Below are 17,102 nucleotides of genomic sequence, written 5' to 3'. Positions count from 1 at the left end.
TTAACTCTCAGAACAAAACGATTTCAGAAACGTAGGCAATAGGAGAGAACTAAAGTAAAATAAAGTAAGAGGAAAGGCTACCAAACAAATAGAATTCCTGTTCCCTAGTTGTGAGCTTTGAACCAGCGGAACCTAGGGCTGGGTAAAACCCGTGTGACAACCGGAGATACTGTGAAAAATAGTCGTCAGGCCAGGTGACTCAGGAAGAAAAGATCTGATGGGATTTAAAGAAAAGATTTAAAAACAAGTATAGGAAGGCAGCAGGAGAGCAAGAAAAGCACAAGCGAAGAGAAAATAATAGATTTTTCCTTAGTTTTCATTACGTAGAGAAGATAAAAACGTTGTTGAAAATTGGCATAAAAATGAGACTATTTTAGTTCCTGGTTGGAAGATTTAAATTAAATAATGTGGAGAACGAGTCAGGCATGGTATTATTATATAGTAATCAATCCCATCTTATTACCTCCACCTTGATTTAAAAATGATCTATTTTTTTTAGAGAGTTAAAAAAAAATCCGATTGTTATCTGAGCAAAATGTATGTATCAACAAGACCAGATACAAATCATACCCTTGAAATTAGAGGAAATGAAAATAAAAATATTTAAAGTTCAAAAAATAATGCATATTATTCTACCTAATTATTTGGAGATTGCTGTCTTTAATAGAGTTATAGAGAAACACGAAAATTTCTTCTTTTATGTATCAGGCAAAATTTATAGGAGATTACAGGGCTATCTTACTTTATGCTATATATTAGAAGCACAAATAAGAGAAACTTAAACACTTTGCAAGTTAAAGCAGTTTTTATGAATACAGATCTGATTTCAAACCATAGTGCAGCTTCAGGACAGGGATGTTCTGACCCGAGCTGTTGTGGTGACACAGTCTCCTATACAACGATGGCTCATTGTTCAGGTAAATGAATACGCTTACACCACAAATGAAATCAACTTTGTCTTGCTATATCAACTTATCTCTCTGCTAGCTCTCGGATGATATCTCCCAACTCTAGTGCAGAGGAAGGGAAAGAACCCTCTCTTAAAAAAACACTCTTACAGCAAGAATATCCATTCAAGCAGGCTCTTCTGTATAATTAATTTATAAAGGATGACTTAGCAAAGAAAATCTTTGGTGTTATTGGCTCTTTCTGTTTCGGATCCATCTTCTCAGACAGTACACTATTAGATGAAATCTGCCTCTTCTATCATGTACACTGCCTACCAGTTTTCTATTAGGAATCTTGAAACCTTTGAATGGAACTGAAAGCCTAAGTTCTTTCAGCGTAGCATGAAGTACACTAAAGTTTAAAAGTTGGTTCCTTTACCTACTAAAAAATGGATTTGCTTTCTATCATAATTCTTGTCAAACAGAATTTTAAAGGAGTAGGGAATGTTAATGGGGCACCTGAAAACTTGAGTGTCTGTTTCCTTATGACACAATGGGCAAAGAGTCATCTAACTCAGAATTGCAGGGAGAATCACATATAAAACACACAGCATAGCTCCTTACTTGATTTAATTTAATTTAGTTACTATTTAATAAGTTCTTGTTATTACTGTTATTACATATTCTTTTACAATTTTAATGAGTCAGGAAATTCTCCTCTCACTTTCCTGAAAAATCACTTCTCCACATATGCTTCTACATATATAAAGAGAACTAGTTATTAAGACCAGGTTGAAATTTAATGCTCTATCTGGCTGAGTGTGTCACAAAGCACCAAGTTGCTTTTTAATACTTTTATTGAGAGATGATTCATGTTCCATACAATGTATCTTTTAAAGTATACAATTCAGTTTTTACCTTATTCACAGAGTTCTACCACTATCACCAAAATCAATTCTAGAACTTTCTCGTCATCCCCTTTGAAAAGGCCCATACTTACTAGCAATAAGCCCTCATTTCTCCTAACTCCTCCCACCACACTGGGCGACCAGTAAGCTAGTTGCTAGCTCTATGTATTTGCCTATTCTGGATATCTCTTGATTGAAATCACACAATATGTGGTCTTTTGCGACCGTCTTCTTTCACCTCGTATGTTTTCAAGGTTCATCCGCCTCGTAGCGTGTATCAGGAATTTATTCTTTTTACTGCTAGATAATTTCTATTCCTTTTGTCTATTCATCAGGTGATGGATATTTGAACTACTTCTGTTTTTTGATTATTGTGCAAGTTATTTTTAAAATTAATCTTAAAATCTTTTTTGTCACCAACATTTGAAGATTTGGATTAACTGCTTTCATGTCAACCGCTATGGTAATAATGGTTCTAACAATGATAAGCGGTATCATTTAAAAAATACGATTTTGGTATATTAAAAGAATCTAAACAACTTTCTTCATGTTCTTTTATAGGACTATAAATGAATCGTATTTACTTCTAAACCATTGGCCATGACATTCCAGGGGTCCATGAGGTCAAAATTACTTCCATAGTAGCACTAAATACATGTTTTCGCCTTTTTTTCACTAGGCTGGCACTTGCACACATGGCATGAAACGCTGATGGGTAAAACTGCAGAAACCTCATCAGGAATCACGTCAGCAGCACCAAACCAAACTATACGAGTTTTCTCATATTCTTCTCTGACACAGGCACTCACAGGAAGAACAAAAAGCGAGTTTTTCTTAAGAATGTCCTTGATGAAGTAGTAAATCTTAGGAGTTTCATTAAATCATGATCCTTGATGACACACTCTCAGCATCAACACCTCTGAGGAAGAGAAGTAAGCGGGATCGGGCCGCAGCAGGTTACAGCTGGCCTCGTCGATTTTATGGGATGTTCTGGATCTGGGATAACTCCTTAGAGTTGGCTCAAACTGAAGAAAGAAAGACTGGATCCTTGTCCTCCTACATCAATCACTGGATTCAGGCTGCTCCTGTAAAGGGATCATGGCCTTGGGCGAGGTATCTTTCTTTAGCCAGGAACATTCCCTAAAGAGGGATTCGGTTACGGGTTATCAGCTTGCAAAACTCTGGAAGCTATAGGAATAAGGAAGTCGATCCTGTGAGCCCTCCGAAAAAAGTTCCTGTTGCACATATTTTTATAATCTTTTCCAGGGAGCTCAACCTGTGTTCATTTATCTCTCTACCACTACAGTCATCTATTTATCCATGATCTATCCATCTATCCATCGGTCTATCTACTGTTTATAAAATGTGGGCTTGGTGAAACAAAAGCTCCCAAACAGTTCTGTATTCTTTTGGGAATGTGTATCTTAATTTCTCCCACATTATTATAGGAGAAAAAACAGCTAACATTCATTGAATGCTGTAAGCCAGTCCCAGACTAAGGATTTTATTTCATCCTCTCCACATTGACATGGTGTCAATGTAGTGATTATCTTCAACTTGTAGATGGTAAAACTGAAGGACAAAGACATCTAATAACGTAGTAAATGTTGGAGTCAAGATTTGAATGCATGCAATGACAGAGCCTGTATTCTTACCTACTGGAGTTTTTGGAAAACCAGCTGAACCAAATTTTACCTAATTCTGGGCTAGTTTGGGCAGCATCAGCATGATAAAGCAATGTCTAAAAGTGCTCTTAGATCATTTCACCAAAAACAAACAAATAAACACTCCAGATAAATCAACAGATGAAGATCTATTCATCTCTGTCTGGCTGAGAGGAACAGCCCCATTTATTCATACATGAGGCATAGCCCAAATCTGTTTCTCTACACATGATGCAACTCTCTTATTCAAACAAAATCTATATTCTTTTTTCCGGTCTTCGTCAACATAGCCTCCTCAAATTTGGTTTAGAACATATTGGTTTCCTTGAATATGGTAGATGGCTAACACATGATGACAGAATTAAATAACCTTTGATACCATCTTGTGGTGCATGGGTTGTTACTGTTATATTGTTCCTATTGCCTTGTATAAAATGCACTGTTTTCTTAAAGTAGGACATGGGTATTGTCCCTTATATGTAGCAGTTCTATTACAGCATCCAGTATATTGCCATGCATTGTGTCAGTACTCGATAAATATTAATTCACATTGAATTGAATTGTTTATGAGAGGAGGAGAAAAATGTGAGAGCAACGAGATTTAATATTTTTGGGCTTCCTACTGAAGATTAATCTAAAAGAAACTATGAATTTTTTTTATGACATATGGTCTCTTCCCAGGAAGGCAGATTCAAATGAAAGACAGTGAATATGGCATATTTATATACTGCATCTTAGAGATTAGTAGCTAGAATTCAGTTTGTCTTCATCCCTATTTTTTTTGCTCTCTCAGCCTGACTGCCGAGAAACATGGAGTTTACCCTCTAACTGACAGAAAGGGTGAGCCTGATTGGAAGGGGTTTCTGAAAGCTATACATAATAATGCCTGCTGTTTCTAAAAGCTGCAGAGCTCCATCAGACTCCTTCAGACCCCAGAGCACAGCAGCCCCCAGATCTGAGCAGTAAAAGTAAATGACATGTCACATTGTCTTTGCAGTAACCCAAGCTCTTCACGATGGTTGTCAAGGCCCTGCTTCCTGGATTGTATCCCACAAACACTTCACGCCTCTCAGTGTCCGTTCATCTTAGGCTGAGCCCAAGTGCTCAGAGTGAGGTTAGGACCAACATAGGATCTGAGTGCCAGGCTGTCTTGAAGCCATCACATTACTGTCTAACAAGGTTTTCTGTGAAAATACAAATCTTACCCTGTGACTCGCTGAAAACACTTCAACGATTTTTAATGACGGAATAAAGTGAAGCGTCTTATTCATGAATACAAAGACCTGAACCTTGCTCATATCTTTAGCTGCATACCCCATTATGCTTTATTTATTTATTTTTGCATGTGCTTAACTCACCCTGCAATATGCTGTTTCATGTGTAATGTGCTTTGCTTATACAATTCCCTCTTCTAGGAATGTCATTCTACTCTTTGTGACCTGAGGTTTTTGTGACACGTATTATCTCTTCCAGGAGGCCCTTGCTGAACCCTCCAGTTTATTCCAACCACACTCCCTGAGTGTCCTATGGGCCAGTTACTATGGTTCTAGGTGCTAGGAGTCCATGTGGGAAGCAAAACAGAAAGCAAAACTGCTCCAGCTGTACCTACGTTTGATTGGAGGTAGAGAGACAGAAAATAAATAAGTGAAAAGTCAATGATATCCTTTTAAGTCATGTTGAACTTTATGTAAAATAAGTAAAATGCAATAGATGAAAGAGAATGACATGATGAAGCCTGAGGAAGTTCCTAGCACGTGTAAATGGCTTAGGTTAGGAGTGCGTTTGGCGTGCTTGAGAAATGAAGACCCATGAGGCTGGAGCTTGATGAGTGAGAGGGAGAGTAAGAGGAATACTAGAAAGGAAAGCAGAGGAAAAATCAGGTGGGGCCTTGTACGCCTTTATAAAGAGTCCGAAATCTCTTACAAATGTGATGAGAGGTTAAAGATGAATTGTGACTGGGGAGTAATGTTTGCATATATAGAGCAGACACAGAATAATCAGTTTGGAAGCTCTTAGAGTAATATGAGAGAGAGTGGTGGCCTGGCACGGTTTGAGATCTATTTTAGAGACGAAGCCAGTTGGACCAAGCTTCTCTCTCTATTGCTCTCAAATCACCCTGTCTATATCAACACTGGCTAAAATCAAATATGTATGTGTTTGTCTCTCCCACTGGCTTGGCTTGGCATGACCTTGGGGATGATGAGCAAATCTTGTCTTGTTCACCCTTGTAATCCCAGGGCCTAGCACTCGCCCAGCACCCAGTGGATATTTAATAGATATTCACTAAATTTAACTGTACCGAATTCATTTATTTTCCCTTAAAGGAGTGAAGCTTTCAAACTTTCAGTACGTAGTAAGACAGTTTCTTAAAGTATTTTTAATGAAAATCATATTTACTATAGGAGATTCCCTGCAAATATCATGAATGAACAAGAGTATCGAAGTGTTGATTACACTTGGAGCCATTTCCACTTCCGAGGGCAAGGCTCTGATTATGACTACTACCAAATTTTTGTATTTTTGCTGACGAGTGAGGAAGAGGGAACTAAATATCTTATATAGATTTCTGCTATATTTCTGTTCAGATCTTCAATGGAGAATCACTGATGTCAAGCCCATCAGCCAAATAGCTTTAACTGTCAAAGATCTGTGGACCGTAAAATACAAATCACTGCCCTCAAACTTTATGGCTGAAAAATGTGCATTACTAAAGCAGATAACTCTGGCGATTCAGTGGCTTTAAAACATTAAATATGATGGTAAATGACACTATAACTGGTAGATGATAAGCTGCTATTCCTGAGGAGAATTAACAAAAATTGCATATCACTTATTCTACAAACATTGAAAGGATACGTTTCACAATGTGGTGTCATGGGTATCTACAATAAACAAATCAAATTTCACAGATTCCTCACCAATCTGGTTCAGTAAACACTGTTGGATAACGACAGTTTAAGCAAAAAAATGAAATCATGGAAGTTGGTCTGTATGTACATCAAAAGCCTTTTTAGTTCACTAACTATGAATTACGAGAAATGGCACCAGCCTTTCAGAACGAAATGACAAAAATAGAAGGATTAGTTAAAGCCTTGTACAATTATTAATTCCAAACCTTTGACTTGAGCTATAAAATGGCTATGCAGGACATCTACCTTACTAGATGGTTTACAAAGGAGCAAGGTGTAAAAAACACTGGACACTGTAAACCTCTTGCTCCCCTGTTTTTGTGTTGCTAGAGGTCATTTTCAAAAAACCAGATGTTAGAAATGCACGGTGTTCATACGAGACAAAAGATGGACAGCTCTGAAGAGCCGGAAGAACACAGAGAATCTGACTTCTGGGGTTCTAATTGTCCTTCGGTAGAAATGTATCCTCATGTTTCTACTTTTTGTTTTGCTCTCTGAAATTCCTCTATTAAAATATTTTTAGGGTTTACAAATGAAGTCAAAGATGAAAAATCATCTGGAGGAATTAGAATAGTATATGTGAGTCACATACTCAGATACATCAATCTCACCTAATATCCAGCTAAGATTTGTGCCAATGAGGAATTGGGAGCTTAGATTAGGATGGAACGAAAGTCCAGGATACAGGGGATTTTATAGGGTGGAAAAAGACCTAACCTCAGGCAGGAGGGGATGAAGATGTGCTACCCCATGTGGTTACTCACAGTAAGTTTTATATTTGAAGACTTGGGAAGAAGACATGAAGAAATAGATAGATGATATAGAAAAACCGCCTTAAAAATTCTGCCCAGGGCAAGTCACATAGTATGAAGGAAAACAAATTTTCCCATTTTTGAAGGAAACTCCCAGCCATCTTTCCTATGGGATGTTTTATCTTTTAGCTATAGTGTGCATTAAAAAGGGTTTTATAAGTATGCCCAGAGAATTCTGCCATATCTTTAGAAGAAATATTTATGGAAAAATGCATTTTGAGTTCTGAACAATTAATTTATAAACGACTTTGCAGAAAACAGTCCTTGGAGGATTACTTCTATAACTTAAGTTTACAGTTAAATTTCTGTTTTTATATGTTTCTAAATCAAAAAGGTGACTAGGCTATGACTTTTTAAAACAATCTTGAATTTGAAAAAGAAGTGTTTAGGATTTTTTATAGATTTGACAAGATCAAATCACTCTTGTTTTAAGAATAACTACCAAATAAGTAAGTAACTATCTCCCTTTCATCGAAAATCGTCTTGGTTCTGGGGTCTCCCCAATTGGAAATCTTATTATAATTTAACTTAATAAATCCTTCAATCTCCTTCTCCTGTAGTCATCGTATATTTTGAACTTAAGCTGCGCACAGTTATATTTTTAGTTGTAGTTGAGAGAGGCCACCAAGAGTGAAATCAGTAATTTCAATAATCAAGAAAACGAAAAATGTCATTTCAAATACACTTAAAAACTTAGGAAGCAAATAAGTAGATATAGGTTTGTGAAACATGGTGGTTGGATTTCAGAATTATATTTTAAGAGCAAAAATGAATTTGAATGTAATATAGCTTTAGTTTACAAACTGAATTTGCTTTTTTCAAAAAAAAAAACTTCTGCTTTGGTTTATGTGAAAGTAATCTACAGGAGTTACTGTATGCTACATTTATACAAAGTCAAAATTAAATTTAAAGTTATTGTGGTTGGCATTTGGAGTGGGGTGTCACAGAGTGCCATCATCTTGATGAAGCATTATTAGAGTATATCAGAATAATCCAGGGAAGTTTTTACAGAATGTATCTGTGTGTGTTTGCATATGCATCTGGTAAAATCTCTCTAGGATGGTGATTCTAGTTATTGGGCATGGTTGAGAATTATGTTTAGGGTTTAATATTCAGTTTTGTAAATAATACAGGGATAGTAGTGACCATAGAGGAGTTCAGGAAAACTACATAGAATTTCTTTATATATAAATATACTTATAAATTACATACAATCCAAAGATCAATATAGTTTTGTATGTGAAAGGAGAATTAATGAGGAGAATTATCAATTACAATTTCATGGTATCAGTTAATACAATGTTTAAAGAGGTATATTCATGCTATTGAATATTGCTGCTCAGACTCCTAATTTAAAAAGAAAAGTTCACCCATCCATATTATATACATGATTCTAAGCACATCATACTCTCATATATGTGGATATCTGATGTCACATTATTTTTAGAATAGTAGTCAGCATTAAGTTATCACAGGTGTAGTAAATAACATTCTGCTGCATGAAGTTTCACCTATTTTTTTTCTTAAAATGTAATTAAGGTGTGTTTCAACTATAATTTTTATGTTTTAAAAACAGTTGGCCAGGTATGGTGGCTCACATCTCTAATCCCAGCATTTTGGGAGGCTGAAGCAGGAGGATCATTTGAGGCCAGGTGGTTGAAACAAGCCTGGGCAACATAATAAGACTCTATCTCTACACAAATAAAAAAATTAGCCAGGCATGGTGGTGCATGTCTGTAATCCCAGCTATTCTAGAGCCTGAGTTTGGAGAATCTCAAACTCAGGCATTTGAGGTTGCAGTGAACTATGATCACACTACTGCACTCTAGCCTTGGGATGAAGGCTTCCAATACATAAATTAATTAACAGTTATTGATGAGTAAATGCAGTTTTCTTCTTTTTCACTGCTGAATATAAAATGAGTGTTATTTAATTTCACTCTTCTACCTCAGCACAAATATAACCACGTGCACACAATTTACAAGAAAAGTGTGCTAATAAAATACAGCTCTCATTATTAATAAATAACTAGTATAAGGTACAATACCATCTTTACTAGATTTATAATTTGAGTACATACATATTTAAAAGATCTCTTTAATTGTTAAATTAATATTTGCTTTGCATTTGCTCAAGGAAACTCTTCAAATGTCTCAAATTGCTTTTGAAATGCTGATATGTACCTGTATTATTTCAATACTCATATTCTTGAAGCATATCTACATTTGTTAAATGGTAAAAATTAAAACTATTTTTAGCCACCTGAAAAAAACAGACCAGGAAGTAACAGACAACTTTACGACTCTTAGTGACATCTTCTGAGATATAATATAATAATAGATGAGACTATGAATACCTCATTATGCGGCAGACACTGCTCTAGGAATTTTATGTCTATTATCCATTCAATACTATAGTGCAATAACCTTAGGAAGCAGTTATTGCCTACAATTGAACTTATTGTGTAGGTAAAAGTTGTCCTTGGGTTTTCTCTCTTTATTTTTTAAACACTTTGTCTAATCCATCAGCAAATCCTACTGGCTGTACTTTCGCTTCGTTTTTTTTTGAGACGGAGTTTTGCTCTTGCTACCCAGGCTGGAGTGCAATGGCGCGATCTCGGCTCAGCGCAACCTCCGCCTCCTGGGTTCAGGCAATTCTCCTGCCTCAGCCTCCCGAGTAGCTGGGATTACAGGCACATCCCACCTTGCCCAGCTACTTTTTGTATTTTTAGTAGAGACAGGGTTTCACCATGTTGACCAGAATGGTCTCGATCTCTTGACCTCGTGATCCACCTGCCTCAGCCTCCCAGACTGCTGGGGTTACAGGCGTGAGCCACTGCACCCGGCCGGCTGTACTTTCAACATACATCATAGACCTGGACCATTTCCCATGAACTCCACTGCAACTATCCTAGTTTAAAGGATCATTATCTCTTACCTGGATTATGGCAAAAGCCTCCTAATTTCCCTGCATCCAGTTGTGCCTCACTATAATCACTTCTCAATACAGCAGCCAGAGAGATCCTTATAAAATATAGTAATTAGATCATCATGCCGTGCCTCTATTCCAAGTACTACAATGGCTTCGCATATTACCCAGAGAAAAGCCAAAGTCATTATAATGGCCTACTATGCCTCATTTCAATAGTTTTCCAACTCGGCTGCATACTGGAGTCAACTGGGGGAACCCTTGACAAATACTGATGCATATGTCCTATCCCAAGAGATTTTGATTTCATTGGTCTGGGGTAAAGCCTGGAACTTGAGATGTTTAAAAGGTCTTCCAATTTAAATGCTTATAATATACAGCCAAGGGTGAGAGTCATTGCTGTCCAAGAGATGTTCCCCTTTCGGTCTCCATCTGCTCTGACTTTATCTTTTACCATCCTTCTCCTTCCATACTCCACTCTAGCCAGATGATAGGGTGGCTATATATTTTATTATTCTAACTGCAGAGTAAAAGGTTCATGCTAACGATTACGAAGAGCCAACACGCATAATTTGGCATTGTTTTAGGAAAACAGGCGTATGTTCGTCAAGCACAAATACTTATTTGCAGTTCTATTGAAATGAAATGCTCCCGTTTCAGAGAATTGGCATTTGCTATTACTGCTCCCTGGAATATTTTCCCTCAGGTATCCACTTTCTTTGCTCCCTTACCTTCTTCAAATCTTTACTTAAAGGCCATTTTTCGGTGAGACCCTCTCTGCGACTCAATGTAATCCTGAAACCCACTCTCAACTCCACCTGTCTTTTCCCTGCTTTATTTTTCTCCACATCAGTCACACCATCTGATATACCATATAATTGCTAGACTCTTATTTCTCTATCCATTAAATTTTTATTTCTCTTTCGCTTACTTCTGTATTCCAGGATCCAGAAAGTACCTGGCCTACTGCAGTTTGTCAATATCTATTTGCGTAACAAATGACTAAGTAATTTATCAGCTGTTTGACATTGGGTAAGTGACCTAACTTGCTTTGTCTCAGTTTGGTCATTGGTAAAATGTAATGATAACTACTTCATAGGGCTGTTTTAAACAATAAGTGAGCTCATGCATGGGACTGGAATCATGCCTGGCTCATAGAAAGCACACGCAAATGTTAGTTATGTTAGTTAATTAAGCATATTAATCTCATCTTTACTTCAGCCACAGACTCCCAAATGAACATCTCGAAGTTGTCATTTCTGAAACTGCCTCGCTTCAGAAATCTTAAACACATACCTAGTATTATGTTGGTAATATAATATAATATAATAATTATAATATAATATAATATTATAATATATAATAATAATATATAATATACTATATTATAATAATATAATATATTATTATATACATTTATAATATAATTATATATTTATAATATAATAATATATAAATATATATTAATTATATAATATATATTTATATATTATAATTATAACATATATTTATATATTATATATTTATATATTTATATATTTATATTATAATATAGAAATAATATATATTAATTATATAATATATTATATAATTACATATATAATATAATATAATATAATAATATAATAATTTTTCTGCTCTCTGCAGAAAAATAAGACAGAAAATCCTGACTTGTAGCATCTGCCAATTCCTGTGGTGTATATACTCCCATCATAGCAAATTTCAAACTACTAACAGTTTATTAACCAGCTCTTGCAAACGGATACAATCTGGCTCTAGCACACTACTGCCCGTAACTTGCTTTCTGGCCACATTCTTCTTTCCCTTCCTCTCTTACCCTCATACTCAACTATATTTCCTTGTCTATGCAATGAAGACTTCTAGCCCATATAATTTTGATTATTTCTGGTCTATCAGACTCTTTATTTCCTTCTTCAGCTAGCATGGACTCACTGTCTGTTACCTGTGTGATCCCTTCACTACCATCCTCAGTTCCCTTTTGGCATACTTGTTTTGCTTTTGTACGTGCTCTACAAGCCATAGTTTCTAGTATCTTCACTCTCACATTTGGGGAGTTGAGTATTAATGTAGAAAATCGCATAAGAATGCACATCACTGCCATAACACATTTAGGCTCTTCAGCATCAGTTGAATGTTCAGCATGATTAGTTATTTTTCTCTAGGACCGAGATGAGGACTGGCAAGTTTGGGGAAATAATATATATAATGAGCACAAAGAATTGGTCCAACAGCCCAAAAGACAATCTCTCCTGGATACTTATATTTTATACCATTAATAACTTTAAGAAAGATTTTTGGTTGGTTGCACCTGCTGGGACCCTAAGAAACAGTCTCTGTAGTAGAACTTGCTCTTCATGGCCCAGCATTTCCATAATCAGCTACATTTCTTTTAAATTTCAATAATTATTTCAAACATTCACCTTAAAGGAAAGTTTGCCCTCAAATTCCCATAAAACCTCTCCTACTACTTTGTGAGGAAATGCAATAGACTCAGGTATCATTTCCTTCTATTTATGCATGCTCCTCATAAAGCTATCTAGATGTGCGACATTCCAGCCCTGGGAGATGTGGAGGCTTCTGCTCTCCAAAGTCAATCCTCCACCGGGTTCCTTGATTTTATACCTTTTCATCTTCTGAAATCTTTTGTTTTATTAATTCATTTTTAAAAATTCCCCCTCTTCTTTCTTTTCAGTGTATATATACACTGTCCAAATTTTCATATTTAAAAAATACCCTTGATTTTAAGATATCACAAATATTCATGTAACTAATAAAAGACCACCAAAATACATGAATTAAAAATTGATAGAATTGAAGGGAGAAACAGACAGTTCAATAATAATAGTTGGAAATTTCAAAATCCCACTCTGAAAAATGGACAGAACAATCAGAGAGAAGATAAAAATATAAAGGACTTGAATGGCACGATAAACCAACTAGATCTAACGGAAGAACACACTGTACCCAAGAAAAACAGAACACAATTACATAGAGCATGTTTTCTTGGTTAAGCCGTATGTCAGACCATAAATTTAATTATCAAGAGATTTCAAATAGTAGGTTTCATGCAAAGTATATTCTCTGACTACCACAAATGAAGTAGGAAGTAACTAACAACAAAAAACTGAAAAATCCATAAGTTTCTGTATAGACAATAAACTCCCAACCAACGGATCAAAGAAGAAATCACAAAGAAAATTAGAAAATGCTTGGTGACTACTGAAAATGAAAATATCTCATACTACAACTTGTAGAATACACATCAAAAGCCGAGCTAAGGAGGAAATTTATAGCTATACATGCTTGTATTAAAAAAAGAAACACCTCAAAACAACAACCTACCTTAACAACTTAAGGAACAAGAGAAGAACAAACTAGACCCAAGGGTAGCAAAAATAAGGAAATAAAAATTAGAGCAATGATAAATAAAATAGAGAATAAAAAGAATTAGAGAAAATCTACAAAGCCAAAAGTTGAATCTTCCAAAAGAACAACAAAATTAACAAACTTTAACTGGCCAAGGAAATCAAGAGAAGACTGAAATGACTAATACCAAAACGAAGGTGGGTATTAAAATCAATTCTACAGAAATGAAAAGGGCTCTGACAGTACTATAAATGATTGTATGTGAACAATTAGATAACCTGGATAAAATGGTGAAAAAAACCCTAATAACACAAAACCTATCAAGACTAGATGATGAAGAAATAAAAAACCCCAATAGACCTATAATTAGTAGGAAGATTAAATTAGTAATAGAAAATCTCTTGATGAAGAAAATTCCTGGACCTGATGATGATGGCTTCATTGGTGAGGTCTACTACACGTTTAAAGAACTAACACAAATCCTCCTCGAACTTCATCCAAAAAAACTGAAGAGGAGAGAGACATTTTGATCCATTCCATGAACATTACTGTGGTACTGAAACCAGACAAAGACACTACAAAAAACCCCCATAGTACTGTAGACCAATATCCCTTAACCATTCAGGAAAAAATCCTCCACAAAATACAAGCAAATGGAATTCAGCACCATATTAAATGTATTATACGTCATGGCTAAATGGATTAATTCATTGAATGCAAGGATGGTTCAAATCAGGGAATTAATCAATGTAACACATCATATTAACTTAATGAAAGGGGGGGAAATCCCCACAATGATCTAAATTGGTGAAAAAAAATTTGACTAAATTCAACACTGTTTCATGATAAAAACACTCAGCAAACTAGGAATAAAAGAAAACTACTTTGACATTATATATATACATATATTATATATATGCATGTATATGTATATGTAATCCACAGTGATCATCATACTTGGCAGATACAAGCTGAAAGGTTTTGCTCTAAAATGATGAACAGGGCCAGGATGGTGCTTTCAACCCTTTGATTCAACATAGCTATCAGAATTCCAACCACATTTTTTGTCAGAAATACAGAAGTCCACCCTAGAATTTGCATTCACATTATATTTCAAGGGGCCTTTAACCTCCAGCACAGCTGGAGAACTCACATTTACTCATTTCAAAACGGTATCAACTACAATAATAAAAATATTGTGGTATTTGCATAAAGACACACATATTAATCAGTGGAATGGATTAGAGAGCCCAGAAATAAACCTTTTCGTGTATGGTTGCTATGGTTTAAATGTATGTGTCCTTTCCAAATTCATATGCCAGAATCTAATACCCAGTGTGATAGTATTAAGAGTGGAGTTTTTGGCGAATGATTAAGTCATGAACACTCAATCCTCATGAACGAACTTAGTGTCATTATAAAAGAGGTTGAAAGGAGTGTCCTAGTCTCTTTTTGCACTTTTTCCTCTTCTGTTCTTCCACCATGTGAGGACACAGCTTTTGTTCCTTCTGTCATGTAAGAATGCAGCAAGAAAATGCCATCTTGGAAGCAGATAGTAAGCCATTTTGGACTTCTCAGCTTCCGGAAGTGTAAGAAATAAATTTCTATGACTTATTAATTAATTATCCAATCTGTGTTATATTGTTATGCAAGGAGGAAGAGACTAATACAATGGTCAAATAATTTTTGATAAGGGTGCCAAGATTATTCAATTGGAAAAGTATAGTCTTTTCAATAAATGGTGCTAGGAAAACTGAATATCAACATGCGAAATAATGAAGTCAAATCTTTACCTAAAACATATGCAAAAATTAACTCAAAATGCCTCAGAGACCTAAATGTATACCTTAAATTATAAAACTTTTAGAAAAAAACTTAGTGAAAAAGCTTCATGACATTAGATTGGACAATTATTTCTCAGATATGATACCAAAGCCAAAGGCAACAAAAGAAAAAATTGACAAACTGGGTCACATAAAAATTAAAAACGTTCGTGCATCAAAAGACACTATCTACAGAATAGAAAAGCAACTCACACAATGGGAGAAAATGCTTGCAATCATATATCTCCTAAGGGAATAATGTCCATCCTATATAGAGAACTCCCAAAATTCAACAACAAAAAAATCAAGCAAGCCGATTTAAAAATGGAAACAGGACATGAATAGATACTTCTGTAAAGAAGTTATACAAATGGCCAATAAGCACTGAAAAGATCCTGAAAACCACAAATCATTACAGAGATTAAATTACAATGTCATTGAGACAACACCTTACATTCATCAGGATGGCATTATAACAACAAACAAACATAAAACAAACAAAAACATCAGAAAATAACATGTGTTAGTGAGGATAAAGAGAAATGTACTCCGCTGGTAGGAATGTAAAATGATACAACCACTATAAAAAACAGTATGGTGGTTCCCCTATAAGTTAAAAATAGAATTACAATATTATACAAGACCCCGCTTCTGGATATATACTCAAATGGAAATTAGCACGCAAAAATACACCTATTCTCACAGTAGCATTCTTCCAAATAGCTAAAACATGAAAGCAACCCAAGTATCCACAAGAGATGAATGGATGAGCAAAATGTGGCATGTGCATGCAAAGGGATATCATTTATCCTTCAAAAGGAAGGAGATCCTGTCATACACTGCAACAGGACTGAACTTTGAGGACATTATGCTAAGTGAAATAAGACAATTACAAAAGACAAATACTATATGATTTCACTTATATGAGTTACTAAGGGTAGTCAAACTCATAGAGACAGACAGTACAACGGTGGTTGCCAGGGGCCGAGGGAAGAGAAAAATGGGGAGTTTAATAATTTTTAAAAAGTGGGGTTGTTTAATTATTTAATGAGTACAGCATTTCAGTTTTCCCAGATGAAAGAGTTTGCAGATGGATTCTGGTAATGTTTGCACAGTGTACTTACTACCACTGAACTGTGCACTTAAAAATGGTTAAGGTGGTAAATTTTATGTGCATTTTATCGAAATAAAAAACTGGAAAAGAAATCCTTGCTTTTTCTTATAGCTTGGCCTTCTAGCATACTAGCATTTGTTTATTGCTGCCTCGACATCTCACTCACCTGTTCCCAAAGGAATCGTCTCCACTTACAAATCCCTATTAGTCGTTCACTCTCATTTTTGCTCTCTGCAATGTGGCTTCTGCCTGGGACCAAGCCATTGAAAGTAGTCTTGTTGAGATCACTGAGTCCCTCTTAAGTGCTAAATCCTATAGATCTTTTTCTGTTTCTATCTTTCAGAATTTCTCTCCTGAATTTGTCACAATTGCTTATGTGCTCCTGACTTTTAAAAGCTGTATTCCCTTGGGTTTGGGGACTTCATGTTTTTCTCTCCTTCCGTGTTCCTCTTTGTCCGTTCTTGCTTAGTTACCCTTGGGGATTCCATCCAGGCTGCCTCTCAGATGGTTATGTCCCAAAGTCCCACCCCAGTTCAACTTTCTTCCTAGGAAATACCATGATTTGCATTTAGTAGCTATCTTTATGCTACCAAGTTCCCAGATCTTCAACTTTAGCCAAGATTATTCCACTGAGCATCAGATTTGTATTTTGAATTGCCGTCTGGACATT

General features: G+C 35.6%; 1 protein-coding gene across 5 annotated transcripts in view; it reads right to left on the bottom strand.

Moving 5' to 3' along the window:
- EPHA6 (EPH receptor A6) overlaps positions 1-17,102 on the bottom strand; it is a 986,592-nt gene that overhangs the window by 123,044 nt on the left and 846,446 nt on the right. The window lies entirely within an intron of this gene.

This window comes from Saimiri boliviensis, chromosome 18 (assembly GCF_048565385.1).
Source record: "Saimiri boliviensis isolate mSaiBol1 chromosome 18, mSaiBol1.pri, whole genome shotgun sequence".
In the NCBI taxonomy this organism is placed as follows: domain Eukaryota; kingdom Metazoa; phylum Chordata; class Mammalia; order Primates; family Cebidae; genus Saimiri; species Saimiri boliviensis.
Note: the sequence above shows the minus strand (reverse complement) of the source record. Positions and strands in the feature narration are given on the sequence as shown.